This window comes from Choloepus didactylus, chromosome 19 (genome assembly GCF_015220235.1).
Source record: "Choloepus didactylus isolate mChoDid1 chromosome 19, mChoDid1.pri, whole genome shotgun sequence".
Classification (NCBI taxonomy): Eukaryota; Metazoa; Chordata; class Mammalia; order Pilosa; family Megalonychidae; genus Choloepus; species Choloepus didactylus.
The window spans coordinates 60,773,426-60,797,852 of record NC_051325.1 but is presented as its reverse complement, the minus strand read 5'-3'; the positions used below and the strand labels follow the sequence as shown (position 1 = coordinate 60,797,852).

The 24,427-nt window shown below is 37.5% G+C and overlaps 1 protein-coding gene and 1 non-coding gene across 2 annotated transcripts in view; one reads left to right on the top strand and one right to left on the bottom strand.

Annotated features, from left to right (window-relative positions):
* RAB22A (RAB22A, member RAS oncogene family) overlaps window positions 1-24,427 on the bottom strand; it is a 57,669-nt gene that overhangs the window by 26,311 nt on the left and 6,931 nt on the right. The gene's annotated exons all lie outside the window — the stretch shown is intronic.
* Window positions 17,981-18,145, top strand: LOC119516236. The gene has a single exon (XR_005213244.1). It is a non-coding gene; the product is annotated as a U1 spliceosomal RNA (small nuclear RNA).

Sequence of the window (24,427 nt, the reverse complement as noted above, 5' to 3'; positions counted from 1 at the left end):
TCACCTGTGTGCCATCTACAATCATCCCACATGTGACATTTTGGGAAACATGGCTACAAGTGAAGGAAAGCCATGGAGGGGGTAAGGAAGTGATGCTGGGACAGACCTGTGAGGCTCTCGGCCTGATATCGGGTCCTTAATCCACGGATGGGCCAAATGGACCTCCACTGTTAAGGACTGCACAGGTCAGAGCCAAAAACAGACACAGAGGCAAAAACCGAGGAATACTGAGGACTGGAAGGGGACAGCCAAGACGGAGGGAACTGGATGAAAAAGAGAAGCAAGGGTGGGCAGCAAACTAAGAGGTTCCTGAAATGATCTTGGAGATAGATGGGGCAGGCCAGGCAGGCAGGAGAGAGCAGACTGAGAGACAGACCCACACGAGAGCTACAGAGTATCGGTGGGGGCCACAGGGAGAATAGTCCATAGCAAGTCGCAGGAGGCGTCTGCTGGTTCAGGCAAACAAGTGTGATGATCTACTCCAGTCATTCCAGACTGTAATTGTATTCATCAATTCTTTTGAACAGGTAATGCACTGGTATGCTTCACTATCCAAAATGTACAACACAGATATACCCCAAAATGTTTCCCTCCTACTCCTTTTTCCCAGGCAGCCAATTCCTTCCCTGGAAACTGATCTTATGGGTTTCTTAGTCTCCTCTCAGAAAGGCTGTAGACTTTTACAAGCACATGTATGTATCACTCCCTTGCATCCCTCCTTATTTTGTTTAACATGCACAGCGGCACACGCTCTCTTCTTCTGTTTCTGTCATTCCACACTATGTCTAGGAGATCATCCAATATAAACACATAGTTTTCTCAGGCTAGCTCTTTTCCTTTATCATATTACATTGAGTGATTGCAGTATAATTTATTTCATCAGATCCCTACTAATCAACAATGCTGCAATTATTAACTTTGTTGTCTGGAACTTCAGTGAGCTTACCTGTAGGATGAAGTTCTATTAGAATTGCTGGGCCAGAGGTTATGAGACAAGAGTGCACTAGCTGAGAGTGCAGACTTTTAAACCAGACTACCTTGCTTTTTTTTTTTTTTTAATTGTTTTGTTTTTAGCTCTGCCACCAACTGTCTATCACTGGGCAAGTCACTTAACCTCTTAGTTCTCTCATTTGAAAACCAGGAAAAACATCAGTAGCTTTGGCACTGGGTTTTTTGTTTGTTTGTTTTTTATAACTATACCAAAATTTATTTGTTTTATTGTATAGGAAGTTTTAGGTTGTTTCCAATTTGGGGCTATTACAAATAGCACTGCTAGGAACATCTTGTACATGCCAATGGGTGAGTGTATGTCAGTACTGCTGTAGGGGAGATACCTAGATGATGAGCTCCTGGGACAAGTATGGGTGTCCAGCTTTAGTAGACACTGCCAGTTTTCCAAAGTGGCACTCCCACCAGCAGTATATGATAGTTCTAGTTGCTCCATATCCTTGGGACTAGGTTTTAAAAAGTATATATATTTTATTAAGGCATAATTAATATACAATAAAATGCAGAGAGTAGGGTTTTCAGTTAAATAAATTTTGACTTTGGCATATTCTCATATAACTGCCACCCAAAATGCGATAAAGAACATTTTCATAACCCCAGAAAGCTCCCTTATGCCCATGTCCATTTAATTCTTCTTTCCTACCCCATGCAAACTATTTTTGACTTCTACTTTGTAGATCAGTTTTGACTGTTCTTGGATTTCATATAAATGGAATCATACAACATGTACTCTATTGTGTCTAGCTTCTTTCATTTAACAGTGTTTTCCAAACTCATCTTGGTTGTTTGGTGGTTCATTCTGTTATTTATCGCTGTGTAGGAGTCCCTTGTATGAATATATTATTTTTCCCATTTGTGTTGTTTTAAATTTTTAGCTATTATGAATAAGGTAGCTATAAACATGTTTGTACAAGTCTTTTTGTAAACATATATTTTAATTTCTCTTGGGCAAATACTTAAGGGTAGAATTTCTGGGTCATAGGGTAGATGTATGTTTAACTTAATATGAAAATATAGAAGAGCCCTCCAAAGTAGCCACAACATTTATACTCCCATTAGAAACGTTCACAGTTACAGTCACTCCACATCCCTGCTGCCCCCTAAGAGCAAGGCATGAATATCTACTCTTATCACTTTCATTCAACAATGTTCTGGAGGGATTAGCCAATACAAATAAGGAAAAAAAAGGGCAAAAATTTCAAAAAAGCAGAACTGTCATGGCCATTGGTATTCACAGACATCACGATTATGGATTGCAGAGAACAGATTTATGGAATCTATAAAACATGTAAATGCTAGAAAAATAGGAGAATTTACTTCCAGTGTAATTATTTATGTGGCTGATTTTAAGTTTTCCATTTTGACATTTGTTGTTTCTCTGTTCCTCCTTTTCTGTCCATATCCGGATAAGTTAATTTTTTTTGTATTCCATTTTATCTCTTGTATTGAATCTTCGGCTGTAACTCTTTGCGTATGTCTATTTTTTATGTTTTTTCCCAGAGAATACAAAATGCATCTTTAATTTCAATCTATTTCCAAATAATTCTATACTACTTCATGAACAACCGCAAGTGTCCCTGACAGGGCTGATACTGTTTATTCCGCTTCCCATCCGACCGTGCTCTTGCTGGGCGGAATAGGTAGAATAACAAAGGGCATTGTACCAGGTGGCAAGCTGGCACAAAAGAGGCTGAAGATTCCTTTACAGCAGGAGGAACCAACATGGCTTTCACTTTCCAAGGTGGGATGGAACTTAACAGGTATATTCTGCAGTAAGTGCATTCAGATAGCTGGAACAATACATAAAAAGACAAGATGATATAAATAAAACCTTTGTAAATGAGGATGGCGAACTATAAGCCATTACCCAGATACAGAGACCCAGCATTAGGGTAAAGGCAACATGAGATAGTAGTAGGAACTGCTGGCTACAGACTTAAACTGACAAGGATTATTTGGATTTTCTCCCATAAGTGATGAGGAATCAAAGGGTGTGGTGGAGACTGGATTTGTGTGTCTGGAGGAAAGTAGAGCAGGGGCTGGTAAACTTTTTCTGTAAAGGACCAGATAGTAAATAATTTCAGTTCAGTGGGTGGGACGGTCTCTGCTGCAGTTACTCAACTCTGCCACTGTAGCACGAAAGCAGCCATTGACATTATGTAACTCAATTGTTGTAACTGGATTGGGTTGTAGCTGCTGACCTTGATCTAGAGCCTCAGATTATTCAATTTAATAAGGAAATTATTTCATCAGGATTAAAGTCAGACAACGAAAAGCAAAGGTGACCCAGAGAATGGGGTTATCAGTGGTGGACATTATTTACTTTTTATTTTGAACTTTTATTATGAAAATTTTTATGTACACAAAAAAGTAGAGAAAACGGGAAAATGGACTACCATGAATCCATCAGCCAACTCCAACAACCATCCACTTTCTGCTGTTTTTGTCATCAGAAATGAATTTTAAAACTATGCCTAATAATTTTAAGAAAATAAAGAACAAGATGGATAATTTTATCAGAGAAAAGGAACCTGAAATGAACAAAACTAATTGTATATTTTAGAACAGAAAAGTGTAATAACTAAAACCAAGAACTTAATGGGTAGGTTTAAAATTAGTTTAGACTTAGCTGAAAAGAAGAAGATTAAAGAACTGGATAACAGGCCAGAAGAAAATACCCAGACTGAAGCATGAGGGGGAAAAAAAAAGATGGAAAAGACAGAAAGAGGAAAGAGACAAATAAAAAGAAAGTAAGAATTTCTACACTACATGTAATTGTAGCCTGAGAATGTGAGGGGAGAAAATGGAACAAAAGCCACATTGCAGAAATAATGGCTGAGAATTTTCCAAACTTGAAAGACATCAAACCACAGGTTCAAGAAATACTATGAAGTCAAACAGGAGAAATGCAATGAAAATCCCACCTCAGAACATTGATATAAGACTGCTAAGACCCCAAGACAGTAAGGAAATCTAGAAGGCAGCTGGAGGGAAAACGACACATTAACATCCAGGGAGAGATAGCAAGGCTAGCAGCTGACTTCAACAAAAACATGAAGCCATAAGGCAATGGAATAAATATTTTCAAAGGACTGAAAGACAGTAACTGCAAATCAAGGATTCTATATCCAATGAAAGTAGACCTTACAAGTGAATGAACTGCCAAAATAGCTAAAGTTAAAAACAACTGTTGGAGAGGATGTGGAGCAAATGGATCGCTCATGCACTGCTGGTGGGAGTGGCAAATAGTGCATAAGCACTTTGGAAATAGCAGTTTTTTATAAAGTTAAATATGCCCTTAAATCTGCTGTGGTAGCCAGCCTCAATGGAGGGCCTCCATGATGCTCTCTCCTGTTACTTATGACCTTGTTTAGTCCCCTCTCACAAAGGATGGGATACTGTGGAAATGACTGTGTGATTTCCAAGGCAAGGTCATAAAGGACACTGTGGCTTCCATCTTGGGCTCTCATGGATTACTTGTTAGGAGAGAACAGCTGCTGCTTTGTGAGGACACTCAAGCAGGCCTACTGAGAAGTTGACGGCGAAAGCCAGAATAACCCAGCTAAATCGTTCCTGAATTCCTAATCCAAAGAAACTGCACGATATAATAAAGTTCATTTTTGTTTTAAGCTGCTAAATTTTAGGGAAATCTGTTACACAGCAATATGTAACGAACACAGCCATAAGCCAGAAATTCCACCCTTACGTATACATACCCAAGAGTAACAAGTGCATAGATCCACAAAAATAACTAAACAAATATTCATAGTAGCTCTATTCATAATATCTCAAGACTGAAAACCATTGAAATGTCCATCAGTAGAAGACTGGTGTGCCGGTTTGAATGTATTATGTCCCCCAGAAAAAGCCATATTCTCTGATGTAATCTTGTGTGGGCAGACATTATCAGTGTTGATTAGACTGTAATTCTTTGACTGTTTCCATGGAGATGTGCCCCACCCAACTGTGGGAGATGACTCTGATTGGATAATTTCCATGGAGGTGTGGCCCCGCCCATTCAGGGTGGGCCGTAATCAGTGGAGCCATGTAAACGAGCAGACAAGCAGAAGGAATGCAGTGCAGCTGTGAGTGATGTTCTGAAGAGGAGCTACAGCCAAGAGGGACACTTTGAAGAAAGCATAGGAGCTGCAGATGAGAGACAGTTTGAAGACAGCCATTGAAAGCAGACTCCTGCTCCGGAGAAGCTGAGAGAGGACAAATATCCCAAGTGCAACTAAGAGTGACATTTTTGAGGAACTGCAGCCTAGAGAGGAACGTCCTGGGGGAAAGCCATTTTGAAACCGGAACTTTGGAGCAGACGCCAGCCACGTGCCTTCCCAGATAACAGAGGTTTTCCGGATACCATTGGCCATCCTCCAGTGAAGGTACCTGATTGCTGATGTGTTACCTTGGGCACTTTATGGCCTTAAGACTGTAACTGTGTAACCAAATAACCCCCCTTTTATAAAAGCCAATCCATCTCTGGTGTTTTGCATTCCGGCAGCATTAGCAAACTAAAACAACTGGATAAATATATGGTGGTGTATTCGTACAATGGAATACTACTCAGCACTAAAAGGGAAGAAACTATCAATAGATGCAACAACATGGATGAATCTCAAAAACCAAAAACCAAAAACCAGTATACTGAGCAAAAGAAGGCATCAGCAAACACCAAAGAGTCAACATAGTAAGATTACATTCATATGAAATTCAGAAGCTCCCATATCTAATCTATGGCAATGGAAGTCAGAATGGTGGGTAAGTCAGTGAATACTGACTAGAAAGGGAGGTTTCTGGAGTGTGATGAAAATGGTCTATATCTTTACGGTACTTTAATAGGTACAAGGTAAAAAAAATCACTGATCTACTCATTTCACCGTATGTAAATAAAAGCTCAAATTTAAAAAGATGAAATTAAGACATTTCCAGACAAATTGATCATGTTACCAGCAGAGTATACTAAAGAACATACAAAATGATGTTCTTTGGAATGAAAGAAAATAATCTCAGATGGAGGGTCAGAAATGCAGGCAGAACTGCAAAGTAATGAAAAGAATAAATATGTGGAGGAAATCTACAGGAATGCCGACTATATGAAAACAATCATAAATGTCCTATGGGGTCTAAGTTACAGAATTAATACACTTTAAGAGAATAAAAGGCAGGAAAAAGAGTAACTGGACTTAAGATTTTCACATTGCTGGAAAGTGATGAAAGCAATTTATACTAGACTTCAGTAAGTTAAGGATGCATGAGATAACCTTTAGGGTAAACACTTAAACCAAAAGAACACAGAACATAAAAAATAGGGGAAATAAGCAAAGTGTAAAACTGTAAATTTAAACAAATGAATCAGTAATTTTATTAAAAGCAAAATAATGAAATACACAAAAACATGAAAGTTGAGGAGTTCTGATCTGGTAATGGTGGAGTAGTTTGTAATGGATTAACTCTCACAAAGAAAACAACTACGAACTTGTAAAAAATATTTAAAGAACTATTTGAGGGCACTGGAGACTGACCAGAAGCAGGCAGCGACTGTTACGAACTCGACCTCTGGAAGAAGGGAACCTCAAACAGGAGCATGCACATTTAGAAGACTTTTCTCCTGAGGGCAATACCAGTCTGAGCAGCATGGGGTGACTAGAACTCAGGCACTATAGATGGGAAGAGTAAGAAGATAAACTCCAGGGCTGCTAGTGTGGCTGGAAAGAGGTAGGGGATGTCCTGGAAAGGAAGGAACTACAGAGAAGACAGCTACAAATTATACACACTCCTCTCATATCCAAGGCAGACTCCTAAACTGCACATGTGCAGGGGAGAGTCCAAGGAGTCTGATGGACAACAAGAGAAAAGCTGAGCAAAGATTTTAGTTGCTGCCAACTGCAGAGGAGAAAGTTAGGAGTTTGAATCCTGCCAACCTACAGGGGCTTGGTAGATTCACCTTGGGTGAATACCTAGGTGGGTTATACCTTAGAAGTAAAGACAATGTGCCAGGACTAAGGATTTGCCATAAGGCTAAAGGCAACACTACAACATGCCCAAACTCACAAAGTAAAAATCCAAGCTTCCACAAGTTCAAGTTGATAAGCCAGTCATTTAACATTCAGCAAAAACAAAACTCAGCTCTCTTCAGCAGATGACAAAAGGAATCTACAAATCTCTGCAACATATCTGCAGTGTCCAGTATACAATAAAAAGATTCCTAGAAAAGCAATATTGGCAAAATGTTAATAGTTGTTGAAGACAGATGATGGGTAGGTTTGAAAATTTCCATATTTAAAAAAATTTTTTTACAGATGTTTATATTTTAAGTTCTTTATTACACATTGAAGATAGTGTAAATGAGCCATTAAAAAAAGCACACAATACTTAGGTATGCAAAGAAATGTTACCCAGGTCAAGAGAAAAAATGGGGAATAGCAATAGATTCTGAGATGACCCAGATGTTGGAATTAGAAGATATGGAGTTTAAAATAGCTTATAAATATAATCAGGACTTAAAAAAAAAAAAAGTCATATTGAGTGAACAGATGGGGGATTCAAGCTGAGAAATGTAAAATATAAAAAAGAACCAAACGCAAATTCTAGAATTAAGAAATGATTCTAGAAATGAGAAAAGAATGAAATTACTGGATGTGCTTAAAGAAGACTGGTAACAGAAGGAAGGAGTGACTGTACTTAAAGAAATATCAATAGAAATCATGTAACACCAAGAACAGAGAGAAAAAGACGAAAACAAAACAAAACAGAGCCTTAGTGTCCTGTGGGAAAATCACTAGCAATATAATATATGTGTAGTTGGAAATCCCGTAAGTGGAGCAAAAGAATGGGGCAGAAAAAATATTAAAAGAAATAATGGCTGAAAATGTCCCCAATTTTGTAAAATCGATCCAACTGCAGATCAAGGAAGCTGAGTGAACCCAGAGTATATTACACACCTAGAATATTACAGTGAATTGTGGAAAACAAAAAAGGTAAGAAACAGACCTTAAATCAGAGAATACATTACATACAGGGGGACATTGATAAGAATGATGACAGGCTACACAACAGAAACCACGGAGACCAAAAAGCAATATAACACCTTTCAAATGCTGGAAGAAAAAAAAAATCAACCCAGAAATCTGTATCTAGCAAAAATAACCTCCTAAAGTGAAGACGAAATAAAGATATTTTCAGATAAAAACCAAGGGATTCTGCCACCAGTGGACCTGAATACATGAAACACTGATGTATTAAGTTCTACCAGCTGAAGAGAAATGACGTCAGGTGAAAACTCTGTTCTAAAGGAAAGCATGAAGAGCTATGGAAATGGTCAAATGTGTGTAAAACAAAAAGGGATTAATTTTGCTCTTTCTCATTTCTTTTTGCCCTGGAAAATTAGTAAGTTCAAAATCTGCTGTTAGGTGGGCTGAACAGGTATGTGTTCATGGGAGCAGGGGTGTGGCAGGATGAGGAGCCATGGGGCCAAGAATGGGGTATCAAAGGCTGCCTAAAGGAAGGAGTGTCCACGTGGGGAAAGTGAAGTGGGTGGGTGTGGGCCGCTGGAGCCTGTGTAAGGTGAAGAGGGCATCAACATATCAAACTTTTTTGCATGTCAAACTTTTTTGCAGCAAACAGCCAGTTGTCTCTCAAAGCAATTAGGAAAAAAAAAGAGTATTTTAGAGTGACCGACATTATCTTTTAAATTTTCTTAACTTGAAATGATCTCCAACCTTTAGAAAAGATGCAAGTAAATTACAAAGGATTTATTTTTCTTCAGTCAGTTGAGAAATTCCAAATATAGTTGTTGTTTTCCCCCTGAACCATTTGATGGTTGCCAAAATGATGCCTCTTCACCCCTGGATGTTAGTGTGTATTTCCTAAAAGCAAGAACATTCTCCTACAGAAACAGAATAAGACTATCAAAATTGTGAAATTAACATTGATTCATTACCATCTATTCCTCCGAACCCATCGAGTATGCTACTTGCCCCAATAATGTCTGATGTGACAAAAAATCCAGCTCAAAATTACACACTGCATTTAGTTGTCATGTCTCTTTAGTCTCCTTCCATCTGGAATAGCTTCTCAGTTTTCCCTTGGCTCTCTAGACCCTGAGAATTTTAAAGATTAAATGCCAATTATTTCGCAAGACATTTCTCAATTTGGGTTTGTCTGGTGTTTTCTTGCTGATTAGATTAAGGTTATGCAGGAAAGACGGCTAAACATTTAAAATTCAATTACTATAGTCTTGGTAGTTATAAAATATATCCACTTTAAAAAAAAAAAATACTCCCTTGAAGATTGGAGCTTAATTCCCCATTCCTTGAGTTGGGGATGGACTTAACTCCCTTCTAATGAACAGAATTCACAACAGGTGACTCCCAAGAGAAGGTTATAAAGGTCTCTGGAGTCTCTTGCTCTGGGGGAAGTTAGCTGCCTGGGTGAGGGCCCTCGGGCAGCCCCATGGAGAGGCCCACTAGGCCCAGGACGGACGAGCTGAGGCCTCCTGTCCCCAGCCATGTGAGTGCACGATCTTAGGACAGATCGTTCAACCTCAGCCCAACTCCAGGTAACTGCATCCCTGATGATGTCTGGATTGCAACACCACGAGAGACTCTGAGCCAGCACAATACCAGCTAAGTCACTCGGGGATTCCTGTTCCACAGACAATGTGAGATAATAAATGTTTGTCGTTTCATGCTGCTAAGAATTGGGGTAATTTGTTACTCAGCAGTATCTAATTCTACCATATTAACAGAATAAAGGAGAAAAACCATATTATCATCTCAACAGGTGCAGAAAAGCATTAGACAAAATATCCAGTGTTGATAAAAAAGCTCTCAGCAAAACAGAAACAGAAAGAAACTTCCTTCACTTAATAAAGGGCAACCTACAACCAACATCATATTTAACAGTAAAATACTGAATGCTTTTCCCCTAAGACTGTGAACAAGGCAAGGATGCTGGCTCTCACTGACATTTTATTCAATATGGTACTGGAGGTCCTAGAACGTACAATAAGGAACTGGAAAAAAACAAAAGGAAAGGAAGATATAAAACTGTTTATTCTCAGATAACATTGTATATATAAAAAATACTAAGCAATTTACAAAATAACTACTAGAATTAATAACTGAACAATGTCAATATTCAAAAATCAATGGTATTTCTATATTTAGGCAAACACTTGTTAAAAAATGAAAACATACAATTCCATTTCAAATAGCTTAAAAAACATTAAATATTTAGGAAAAAATTAACAAAATACACATTGAAAACTACAAAACAATGCAGAGAGAAATTTTAAAAGGCCTAAAAAAATGGAGACAGATAACCATGTTCATGGATCACAAGACTACTGTTAACATGTCAGTTTGCCCCAAATTGATCTACAGATTCAACATAATCCCTATCAAAATCTCAGTGTGCTCTTTTTGGTAGAAATTGACACTACAGATCTAAAATTAACATGGAAAAGCAAAGTACTTAAAATACTGTAAATAATCTTGAAAAAGGAAACAAAAAATTGGAGGTCTTCCACTATTTGTTTTAAAGACTACTATTAAGCAATAGTAATCAAGAAGTGTGGTGCTGGTGAAAGGAGAAATAGATGAATGGAACAGAACAGTGAGTAACAAATATATGCATACTTACATAATTTTTGACAAAAGTCCCAAGGCTATTCTATGGGCAAAGGAAAGTCAACTAATGATGCTGAGGCAACTTGGATAAACGAATGGGAAAAAATGAATCTTGACCTCTACCTCATACTATACAGGAAAACTAATTTGGGATGGGTCACTAAAACTAAACATAGAGCTAAGACTATAAAAGTTCTGTAAGAAAACATGAGATTATCTTTGAGACCTTAAGGTAAGAAGAGATTTCTTAGAGAGGACAAAAAAACATACAAACCAAGGACAAAATTGATCAAATGGGCTTGGGTAAGATTAAAATTCCCCTTCATCAAAAGACATCATTAAAAAAATGACAGGGAAGACAGACCGGGATAAAATATTCACAATACATATATCTGACAAAGGAGTCAAATCTAGAACATATAAAGAATTCCCACAGATCGGTAAGAAATAAGACAAAAAACCCAATTAAAAATGGGCAAAAGACGTGAATAGCAACTTCATAAAAGATGTATAAACAGCAAATAAGCACATGCAAACATGCTTAACATTATTAGTTAACTGGGAAATGCAAATTAAAAGCACAATGAGAGACAATTTTACACCCACTAGAAGGATCAAAGTTAAAATGACACAGCACTTAACACTGGTGAGGGTATAGAGCAACTGGAACTCTAACCAGTTCCAGTAGGAGGGTAAAATGATATAACCACTTTGGACAACTGTTTGGCAACTTCCTGTTAAGATATATATCTACCTATATCTATATCTGTATCTCCCCTATGAACCAACAATTATACTTCTAGGTATTTACCCAAAGGAAATGAAAACATATGTCCACAAAAAGAGCAGTAAAAGAATGTTCACACCATCTTTATTCAGAATAGCCTCAAACTGGGAATAACCAGATGTCTACAACTAGGAGAAAGGATAAATAAACTGCAGTATATTCATTTAAGAGAATATTATTCAGCAATGGGAAAAAAAGAATGAGGATAAATATATATAGTAACATGGTTGGCTCTTCAAAACATTGTGTGGGGAAGAAATCAGACACAAAAGAGTATATACTGTATTATTCCACTAATACGAAATTCAAGAATAGGCAAATTAATCTCTAGTGATCAAAATCACAACAGCGGTTGCTTAAGAAGAATGAGGACTCACAGAAGCGGGCATCAGAGAACTTCCTACAGTGATGGGAATTTCTGGATCTTGATTAGGTTGGTGGTTATATGGAATATACTTAAAACCAAATCATAAGCTGCTTACAAGAGATTCACCTTAAATATAAAGATACAGAAAGGTTAAAAATAAAGTGATGGAAAAAAGAGATACTGTACAAATACTGACCAATGGCACTAGCCTTGTTTCATTGATTACAAACAAATCAGACTTTAAGGCAAAACCATTCCCAGATATAAGGAGTACATTTCAAAATGTTATAAGGTTTGATTTATCAGTAAGATATAAAATTCTAAGTTCACAGGTACCTAATGTAACTGCAAAAGAGAGAAATCAAAATGGACAGAATAAAAAGAAAAACAGATATACATTCATAATGGGAGAGTTTATTCTACCTCTCTTGGTAACTGATGGATTCATGTAGACCAAAAACTCAGCAAGGATAAAGGAAAGAGTAAACAACATGATTAATAAACCTGGCCCAAAAAACCATACACATAGAAAACAGAACTTAATAGTTGCAGAGTATACAATCATTCAGATACACATGAATATTTACCAACCTCGACCATATGCTGAGTCACACAGTATGTTGCATCAGATTTCAAAGGACTGAAATTATATAAAATGTGTTTTCTTACCTCAATACAATTATGCCAGATATTAACAAAAAGATAATGAGAAAATTTTCATTATGTTTGGAAACTGAGAAACACAAATCTAAGTGACAGCTGGAGCAAAGATGAAACTATAATAGAAATTAGAAAATATTTTTAACTGAATGTTAATGAAATTATGCTAAATAAAAACTTGTTAGGTCCAGCAAAAGCCATGACTTAGGTTTTAAAATATAAGAAGGACTGAAAATCAGTGATACGACCACCTGTCTCAAGAAGTTAGAAAAAGAATAGCACATTGAACCCAAACATGGAGGGGCAGAAATAATAAAGGCAGGACAGAAATGAATGGACTAGAGAATAAACATGTCATAGTCAATCAAAGGCAAAACTAGTATAATGTCAGAAATGAAAAAGGGGAAACTGATAGAGGATCTTAACATCTTTAAGCCAATAAATTTGAAAATGTTTATGAAAGAGTCAGAATCTCTTATAAACACCACAACATATCAAAACTCATAGAAGAAACAGAAAATCTAAATGAATAGTCTTTCAACTGTGAAAGAAACTGACTCCTTAATTAAACAAGATTACATAAAGACAGCTTGAAGCTCAGATGGCATTACTGGAGAATTTAACTAAGCATTTAAAGGGAGAACTAAGAGCAATTTTACACAGAAGTTTCCGAGTAGTTTTATGAGGCAAGTATAAACTTGATACCAATCCTGGGATAGACATTACAAATAGGAGTATTACACAACAGGTTCTCTTACAAACATATAGAAAAATCCTAAGAAGTAACAACAAATAAAGCCAGTGATATAAGGAAAGAATACTGTATCAGGACCAAAGTGCATCTATTCCTTGAAAAGACAACAATGTAATTTAACACATGAACAGCATAAGAGAATAATTATATAATCTAATAGATAAAGAAAAATTTTTGATAAAATTCAACACTCACTCATTAAATAAAAAAAAAAGTCCCAGCAAATGATGAAAAGAAGGTACTTCTGCAATGTGTTAAGGAGCATGTACAAAAAACGTACAGGAAACATATTTAATGATAAGATAGTGAAAATTTTCCCACTAAAGAAGAAGATAAGAATATCCACTACCACGATTGCTATTCAGCATTGTACTGGAGATGCTACTTGATCCAATACAACAAGACATAAGTTTGAGGATTGGAAATAAAGATCTCAAAAAACTGTTATTCCCAGATAATATAAAATTGTACACAGAAAACCCAAAAGAATCCACATATATAAGCTACATGAATTAACGAGTAAATTCAGCAAAGACACTGGATATAAGCTCAATTAAAAAATAAGTTGTTAATTTCTGTATACCAGCAATGGACAAAAAGAAAATTAACAATTAGCACAAAACTGCAATAAAACATCAAATTTCTTGGAATAAAACACCAAATTTCTTGGAATAAATCTTATGATAGATGTGCAAGACTGCTACACAAAGAAGTGAAAAACACCGAGAGAAATCAGCGTGTTGCTATATGTGGAAATAGACAAGATGACTTTTAATGTGTATATGGAAATGCAACAGGCCAAGAACAGCCAAGACATTCTTGAAGAACAACATAGAAGACCCATACCAACAAAGATACAGAAAGTAAGAAACTGTGGTATTGGCAAAAGATAGAGGAAAAAAAAAGACCAAATGGTGTCTTTAAAAGATCAGTGACTGCTAAAGCAAAGATAATAAATGTATTGCAGATTTTATAACATGTACAAGTAAAACATGACAACAGCACAAAGGATGGGAGCAGGGAAGCAGAAGTATACTCTTGGAAAGTTCTTACCCTGTATGTGTTATTTGAAGGTATTATTTGAAGGTAGACTGATAAATTAATGAAGTATATTGTAAACCTTAGCATAACTGCTAACATAAAACAAGACAGTAGTGGAGATAAAACACAATCATTAACATAGGAGAAACAGGAAAAATTAGCAAGATGGTAGATCTATACCAAACTAAACTGATACTTATAATAAATAAAAACGGCCTAAACCAACAGAACTTTTCCCCATGTGGACTGAAATGTGACTAATTTAACACAGGAACTAAATTTTAAATTTTACAGTGGCAACCTATAAGGTCAGTTCTAAATACCCCAATTAAAAGGCAGAGTCTGACACATTAGATGGAAAACCAAGACCCATAATGCTGTCTACAAGAAACCCACCTTAAATATATAGCTGTCAATAGGTTAAAAGTAAATGGATGGAAGAAGCAGATGTGGGAGAAACTAAGATGGCGGCTGGGTGAGACGGCAAAAAACACCTCCGTGAAAAACACTAGATAAAAACCAGAAAATGACCCAGAATACCGGTTACAGTGATGCGCCAGCTGGACGAGTTCTGCTAGTATCACAGGGGCCGTATAGTTGGTGAAACCGGGAGTCTGCATTCTGAAACGAGGGAGTAAGCTGGCTGGAAGACCTGCAGCCGCAGAGCGTTGTGGGGAAGTCAGGGCTTGGCATTTGGAGACCGACTGGCTCTTTAAAAAAAAAAAAAAAAATGGAAAAACCCAGGAGCGACTGCAGGTGCCGGAGTGGGAACCACACAGTAAAACACAGCAAGAGGGGGCTGGGCTGGCCTCTTGGTGTCTGGCCTGGAAGACAGCCCGCTGCAGATACCCTCGGGGCCGGGGGAACGGAGAGGAGAGCCGGAAGCTGAAAGAAACCCCGCAGCTCGCAGCTCGCAGCTGGCTCCCCGAAGGGCTGGATAAACTCCTGCCCGGGGCCGTGCCCACAGCCCAGAGCCCCGCCAGTTGTCCTGGAGCTGGGAAGGAGGAACTGTGCGAGGAGGAGGGGGTTGAGACACCCCGTTCGGCCATTTTTGCTTCAGGCTGAGAGTGCACCGCCGCACGGCCCAGCGGCCCAGGGATTCCCTTGAGGGACGACGCGCACTGGTGACGTAGCACGGCATTCTCTTGGCTGAGCTCCTGGAGGATCGTGGCTGGGAGGGGGGACCTGCTCGGAGAACCCAGGGACGTTATGCTAAGTCTGGTGGTTTGTGGGACAGCAAGAGAGGGCCTGGGGCTGAACTGAAATGAAGGCTTAGACTCTTGCAGCGGCCTTGAATCTCTGGGAACCTGGGGGATTTCAATATTAAAGCTGCCCTTCCTCCCTGGCCATCCGTATACACGCCCCACATTCAGGGCAGACGGCACCAGCAACACACCCAAACTGAGTTCTCCAACTGAACCCCACAAGAATCATTTCCCCACACACCATGGGGACAAGGTTGAGAACTGACTTGAGGGGTATAGGTGACTCACAGACGCCACCTGCTGGTTAGTTAGAGAAAGTGTACATCACCAAACTGTGTTTCTGAAAAATTTGATCAATATCCTTTTTTTTTTTTTACAACTTGAAAGAACCCAATCAAGCAAAACAAATGCCAAAAGGCCAAAAACAACAGAAAATCTTAATGCATATGATAAAACCAGACGATACGGAGACTCCAACTCCAAACACACAAATCAAGATATCGGAAGAGACTCAGTACTTGGCAGAATTAATCAAAGAACTACACTTGAGGAATGAAAACATGGCAAAGGATTTAAAGGACATCAAGAAGACCATGGTCCAGGATATAAGCAACATAAAGAAGACCCTAGAAGAGCATAAAGAAGACATTGCAAGAGTAAATAAAAAAATAGAAGATCTTATGGAAATAAAAGAAACTGTTGGCCAAATTAAAAAGACTCTGGATATTCACAATACAAGACTAGAGGAAGCTGAACAATGTCTCAGTGTCCTAGAAGTCCACAGAACAGAAAATGAAAGAACAAAAGAAAGAATGGAGAAAAAAATTGAAAAAATCGAAATGGATCTCAGGGATACGATAGATAAAATAAAACGTCCAAACTTAAGACTCATTGGTGTCCCAGAAGGGGAAGAGAAGGGTAAAGGTCTAGAAAGAGTATTCAAAGAAATTGTTGGGGAAAACTTCCCCAACCTTATACACAATATAAATACACAAAGCATAAATGTCCAGCGAACTCCAAATAGAATTAATCCAAATAAACCCACTCCGAGACATATTCTGATCAGACTCTCAAATACCGAGGAGAAGGAGCAAGTTCTGAAAGCAGCAAGAGAAAAGCAATTCACCACATATAAAGGAAACAACATAAGACTAAGTTGTGACTACTCAGCAGCCACCATGGAGGCGAGAAGGCAGTGGCATGACATATTTAAAATTCTGAGAGAGAAAAATTTCTAAGAATACTTTATCCAGAAAAACTCTCCTTCAGATTTGAGGGAGAGCTTAAATTTTTCACAGACAAACAAATGCTGAGACTTTGCCAATAAAAGACCTGCCCTACTTCAGATTCTAAAGGGAGTCCTACCAACAGAGAAACAAAGAAAGGAGAAAGAGATATAGAGAATTTTAACAGACATACATAGTACCTTACATTCCAAATCACCAGGACACTCATTTTTCTCTAGTGATCATGGATTTTTCTCCAGAAGGGACCATAAGCTGGGACATAAAACAAGCCTCAATAAATTAAAAAAAAAAAAAAATTGAATATACTCAAAGCACATTCTCCAAACACAATGGAATACAAATAGAAGTCAATAATTTTTTAACTGTAACTCCACTATTTACTTCCTACATGATATAAAATACACAAACTCTAATGACAAATCAGTGGTTTTGAACTCAACATAAAATATGTAACTTTAGTCAACTATGTAAAGGTGGGGGAATGGAGGAGTATAGGAACATAGTTTATGCGTCCTATTGAAATGAAGGTGGTATCAAAGGAAAACAACATTGTTATGGATTTAAGAGGTTAATTTTAAGCCCCACAGTAAACACAAAGAAATTATTAGAGAATTTAACCATAGAGATGAAAAGTAGAGTATGAGTTAAGAGAAATGGGGGAAGGGGCAATGGGGAATTAAGAAAGGAGTGTAGGGTTGCTGTTTGAGGTGAAGGGAAATTTCTAGTAATGGATGGTGGGAAAGAGCATTACAACATTCTAAATGTGATTAATCCCACTAATGGAAGGCTAGGGAGGGGGTGGAACGGGAAGATTTAGGCTGTATATATGTTCCCACAATTGAAAAAAAAAACAAAGACAGTCTAAATAGATGACAATTGAATGCCAAGGATGAACCTGGATGGGATTGGAGGATGGAGGACAGGAGGCTCAAAGGGTCACAGTTGAGACATAAGGAAAAGGAAATATAGAATGTAAGCTCTGTATCATTGTTGAATCTCTTGTACCTCTTAGCTGCGCTTAATGGGATTGCATACAAGAATGTTCTTATTCATGGGAAGTGTATATGTGAATTATAGTGTTTGTTCAAGGGTGTGAGCAGCTAGCTCTCATATGTTCAGAAGACAGAGCAATAGATGATGGATGATAGATAGGGAGGGAGGGAAAGAAATAGCGATGTGACAGCACGTCAAAGTTGGTGGATTGGGCTATCGGGAGAGGGGGGTCACAGTATGATGGAATTCTGTATATGGAGTTAGTATTGTTTTTGCAACTGTTCCTATAACTTTGAATTTATTTCAAAATAAAAAAATTAAAATATATATTAAAAAAAAGTAAATGGATGGCATTGCACTCCGGATGTGCTGGCCCCTGAGATTTCCCTAAGTGTGGGAAACTCGACTGCATAATTTGTGGTAGGGGGGAATGCGTTCACGCTCCCCCCCACCAAAAAAAAGTAATGGATGGAACAAGATATGCAAACACTAATCAACAGAAAGCTCTTCAGCTTTCCCAGTACCAGACAGAGCAGAATTCAGAACCAAGATTGTTACCACAGAAAAAGAGGGAATTTCATGACGGTACGGGGTCAAGTAAACATAACACGATACAAAGTAAATACCTAGGAATAGAGCTTCAAAATACACGAAGGAAAACCAATAAAACTAAAAAGAGAAATAGACAAATCCTCAATTACGGCTGGATTTCAAACACCCGACTCACAGCAAGTGAGAGAAGAAAAAGTCAGTAAGAATACAGAATATCAACAAGTCAAAGAAGTCATGAGAGAAATTAGAAATAGTTTGAATTCAATGAACATGAAAATACGACATACCAAAATCTGTGGTACTCACCGAAACCAGAACTTAAAGGAAAATCTGTAGTTCTAAATGTTTATAAGAAAAAAGCCAGGTCTTAAATCAGTGATCTGAGCTTCTACCTTAAAAACAAACTAGGTAAAGAATAAACTAAGCCAAAAAATGAAAAAGGAAGTAATAAAGGTGTTCTAGTTTGCTAATGCTGCCAGAATGCAAAACACCAGAGATGGATTGGCTTTTATAAAAGGGGGTTTATTTGGTTACACAGTTACAGTCTTAAGGCCATAAAGTGTCCAAAGTAATGCATCAACAATTGGGTACCTTCACTGAAGGATGGCCAATGGTGTCCAGAAAACCTCTGTTAGCTGAGAAGGCATGTGGCTGGCATCTGTTCCAGAGTTCTGGCTTCAAAATGGCTTTCTCCCAGGATGTTCTTCTCTAGGCTTCAGCTTCTCTCCAAAATTTCACTCTCAGTAGCTCTTGGGGCTTTTGTCCTCTCTTAGCTTCTCCAGAGCAAAAGTCAGCTTTCAAAGGCCGTCTCCAAAATGTCTCTGTAAGCTGATGCTCCTCTCTCAGTTCCAGTGCATTCTTCAAAGTGTCCCTCTTGGCTGTAGCTCCTCTTCAAACATCACTCACAGCTGCACTGAGTTCCTTCTGTTATGTCAGCTCATTTATATGGCTCCACTGATCAACTTAGACCCATCCGGAATGGACAGAGCAACACCTCCATGGAAATTATCCAATCAGTCATCACCCACAGCTGCGTGGGGCACATTCCAAAGAAACACTCAAAGAATTACAATCTAATCAACACTGATAACATCTGCCCACACAAGATTACATCAAAGATAATGGCATTTGGGGACACAATATATTCAAACTGGCACAAAAGGCAAAAACAAAATCAGTGAAATATGAAACAGAAATATCAATGAAAATGTAAACTAGCTGTTTGAAAAGACCAATAAAATTGATAAACTTACAGCCTGACAGATGAAGAAAAAGAAAAGAGAAGACACAAATTATTAATATCAAGAATGGAAGGGGGGCTATCACTATCGATCCTACAGACATTAAAAGGATAATAGGGGAATATTATTAACTTTATGCCAATAAATTAAAAGATGTACATAAAATGGACAAATTCCTTGAAAGACACATACTATCAAAGCTTCCTCAAAAGGAACAGATACAGTAGGACCTTGTTTTATGTGACCGATATGTTCCAAGACCCTTCCCATAATCCCGTTATTTAATAGGTATTCTTACACAAACATACCTATCATGCATTTTTAATAAATAAGGCAAATAAACACTCTAGTAACACTAAGTAAACAAAATTAATCATAGAAATAATTTTTAAAAATCTTAATTCTCTGCTTTTATTTTTTCAGTAGCCAATTGTGCATACTTGAATTTGCGTGTGTTGCACTCGTGTAAAATGAGGTCCTACTGTACTTGAATAGGCCTGTTAAGGAAATTGAGTCTGTAGCTAAAAATTTTCCCACAAAGAAACCACCCACTCAGATGGCTTCATTTGTGAAATCTACAAAACATTTCAGGAAGAAATAATGCAATTCTACCCAAATTCTTTCAAAAATATAAAAACAGAAAACACTTACCAACTCACTTTATAAGGCCAGCGCTACCCTGATACCAAAACTAGACAAAGATACAACAGAAAAGAAAACTCCACACCAATATTCTTCATGAACATGGAGGCAAAAATCCTTAACAAAAGTTTAGAAATCAAATCCCGTAATGTATAAAAAAAGATAATGTATAATATCAAGTGAAGTTTCTCCTAGGAATGCAAGCTAGGTTTAATATTTTAGTATCGACCACTGTAATTCACCATTTAAACAGACTAAAAAGAGAAAGCATAAGAATATCTCAAAAGGTGTGTTCTAGTTTGCTAATGCTGCCAGAATGCAAAACACCAGAAATGGATCAGCTTTTATAAAAGGGGGTTTATTTGGTTCCATAGTTACAGTCTTAAGGCCATGAAGTGTCCAAGGTAACGTATCAGAAATAGGGTACGTTCACTAGAGGATGGCCAATGGTGTCCAGAAAACCTCAGTTAGCTGGGAAGGCATACGGCTGGCATCTGCTCCAAAGTTCTGGTGTTTTTCCTCTCTTAGCTTCTCTGGAGCAAAAGTCTGCTTTCAATAGCCATCCTCAAACTGTCGCTCATCTGCAGCTCCTGTGCATTCTTCAGAGTCCCTCTTGGCTGTGGCAAGCTCGCTCCTTCTGTCTGAGCTTATATACTGCTCCAGTAATCAAGACCTACCCTGAATGGGTGGGGCCATGCCTCCATGGAAATGATCTCATCAGAGTTATCACCTACAGTTGGGTGGGTCACATCTCCATGGAAATACTCAAAGGATTCCAATCTAATCAGCACTAAAACTTCTGCCCCAAAAGATTGCATCAAAGTACCTGGCTTTTTCTGGGGGACATAATACCTTCAAACTGGCACAAGGTGTAAAAACCACTTGACAAAATTCAACACAATTCTTGATAAAAAAAAAAACTCATCAATTTAGGAACAGAAAGGCACATTCTCATCCTGAGAGAAGGCATCTATGAAGAGCCTAGAGCTGGCCTTCGTTAATGGGAAAGACTGAATGCTCTCTCCACAGGACAGGGAATAAGGCAAGATGTCCAATGTCATAACTTCCCAAGACAGTATCAGAGGTCCTAGCTCCCTCAATAAGGCAAGTAAAATAAGAGGCATATTCATTAGGAATGAAAAAGTAAACTGTCTACTTGCAAGTGACATGATCGTGTACATAAGAAAATCCCAAAGAATCTACAAAAAAGCTACCAGAACTAACTGAATTTAGCAAAGTCACAGGATACAAGGTCAATATGTAAAAATTACCTTCATGTGTATGACTAATAACCAATAACTGAAAAATTGAAATAAAAAATACAACTTAAAACATCAAAACCCATCAAATTCTTTGGGATAAAATTAGCAAAATACATGAAAATCCGGTAGAATGGAAACAAAAAAACTTTGCTGATTGAAATCAGAGAAGACCTAAATTAATGCAGAGCTGAAATATACCAAGTTCAAAGGTCAGAAGCCTCAATAGTGTTAAGGTGTCAATCCTCCCCAAATAGATCTATAGATTCAATACATTACCAATCAAAAGCTTAGCTGGCTTCTTTGAGGAATTGGACAATATAATTCTAAAACGTATATGGAAATACAAAGGATCCAGAATAGGCAAAAGAAATTTGGTTATAAATCTACAGATCAAGACAATATTGCATTGGAATAAAGAAAGACAAACCAGACCAATAGAACAGACTGAGGAATCCAGAAATAAACCCACACATATATATCAGTTGATTTTGATTTTGACAAAGGTGCCAAGGTAATTTAATGGGGAAAGGAACATCTTTTCAATAAATGTTGCTGGAGTGATTGGAACGACATAGGGGAAAAAAGTGAACTTTGACCCTTATCTCACACCATACACAAAAACTAACAGAAATGCATCATAGAGCAAAATTTAAAACTTTATAAAGCTATAAAAATTCTAGAAGAAAACACAGAGAAAATCATTGTGACCTTGGGTTTATAGGACGCAAAAAAGCATGAACCTTAAAAAGAATTGTTAAGTTAGACTTCATAAAACTTAAAAACCTTTGCTCTTCACATGAAACTTAATTAAGAAAACGAAAAGCTGTAGACTGAGAGAAATGATAAGAACAATTCAACTAAAAATGGGCAAAAGATTTGAATAGAGACTTTACCAAAGAATAGATACCAATAGCAAAAAAGCACCTGACCAGTTGCTCAACATCATTAGCCATTAAGGAAATGCAAATTGAAACTAGTGAGATATAACAAAATGACTGACAATACAAGGTATAGACAAGAATATGGAGCAATGCAACCTTCATACATTGCTTGAGGGAACATAAAATTGCATTCTTTTGCCAAATAGTTTGAGAGTTTCTTCTAAAATTAAAAAAAATTTACATGACTGAGAAATTCCATTCCTAGCTCTATATCCAAAAGAAACTATATATCCACACAAAGACATATACATGAATGCTAACAGCAGCTTTATTCACAACAGCAAAAACCAGTGAAAAACTCAAATTCTTCAAACGATGAAGGAATAAACAAAAATAGGGTATATTTCATACAATAAAATACTACTTAGTAATAAAAAGGAATGAAGTACCAATATGTGCAGTAACACAGATGAATGACAGAAAAGCATTATCTGAACACTAAAAAGTACATAAATGGTAGTATCATCTATAAGAAACTAGAAAAGACAAATATAATTCATGGTGACAAAGTTCATCAGTGGTTACCTGGAGCCAGGGGTGGGGCTGCGGTTAAAAGGGATGGGGCAGAAGGGAACCTACTGGATGGAAGGAAATGTTCTGTATCTTGATCATGGTTGGTTTCATGGATGCATGTTTGTCAAAATTCATCAAAATGTACACTTAAAATGGGTGCATTTTATTGCATGCAAATTATACATCAATAAAACTGATTAGAATCCTAGACCAATGGAACAGCACAGAAAATCTATAAATAGAGTCTTATAAATATGGTTGCTCTATTTATGACAATGATTGCTCAGTACAGAGCAGTGCATTAGGGATAGTCTAAAATAATTAGGATCAGGACTATCGGATATTTCTGTTGGAATAAAAACATTAAAAAAACCCCAACAATCTCTATCTCATACCTCACCCAGAAACCAATTCTAGGTGACTTTTAAATGTAAATCCAAAAAGTAAACCGAAGTTTCTACAAGATAACAAGGGAATATTTCCATGACCTTGGGAGGTCAGTTTCTTAAACAGGGCATAAAAAGCACTAACTATAAAGGAAAAGAAGGATCAATTGGACTCCATTAAAAATAAGAATTTCTCCTCATTAAAAGAAATGCTTAGAACCCAGTAGCTTTGATTCTTGAAGACGACTGTATTACTATGTAGCTTACACGGTGTGACTGTGTGATTGTGAAAACCTTGTGGATCACTCGCCCTTTATCCAGTGCATGGACAGATGAGCAAAAAAACGGGCACAAAAATTAAATGAATAATGGGGGGGGATGGGATAATTTGAATGTCCTTCTTTACTTGTATTTTTATTCCTATTTTTATTTTCTTTTGAAGTAATGAAAATGTTCAAAAACTGATTTTGGTGGTGAATGCACAACTATATGATGGTACTGTGAACTGACTGTACACTGTGGATGACTGTAGGTTGTGAATATATCTCAATAAAACTGAATTGAAAAAAGAAATGGAGAAAAAAAATCATAAGGCCACAGGGAGAAGTCAGAGGTCAGTAGGAGCCTGGGAGAGAAGGGAGAGGACCTCACCATGCAACCAGAAAACCAAGGAACCACGCGGATAGCCAGCGAGCCAGCCCTAGAAGGCTACCAAACCCTGGAGAAAGCATGGCCTTGCCAACATGCCTTGATTTGGACTTATGGCCTCTGAAACCCTGAGCTAAAATACTCCTGTTGCTTAAACCAACCCATTTTTGTGGTATTTGTCATAGCAGCTCTGGAAACTAAGAAAATGATTATTTACAATATGCAAAATCAATCTCTCAATTGCAGAATGACTTCATTTATTTTTCTAGTTTTCCTTTCATTATTATTGGTTTGTTGACTGAATAAAAACTGTGTTTGCCAATTTTTTCCTACAGGGGCTTGGTGGTGGTGGAAACGCTTAGAGAGTAAAAAGGCTAGTCACAGAGTGGAAGAAAATATTTGCAATACACAGAACCAACAAATGACTAGTATCTAGAATATATAAAGAATGCCTATAAAATCAATAAGAAAAAGACTGACAACCAATGAAAAATAAGATTCTGAACAGGTACTTGACAAAAGTAGATATCCAAATGGCCAATAAACAT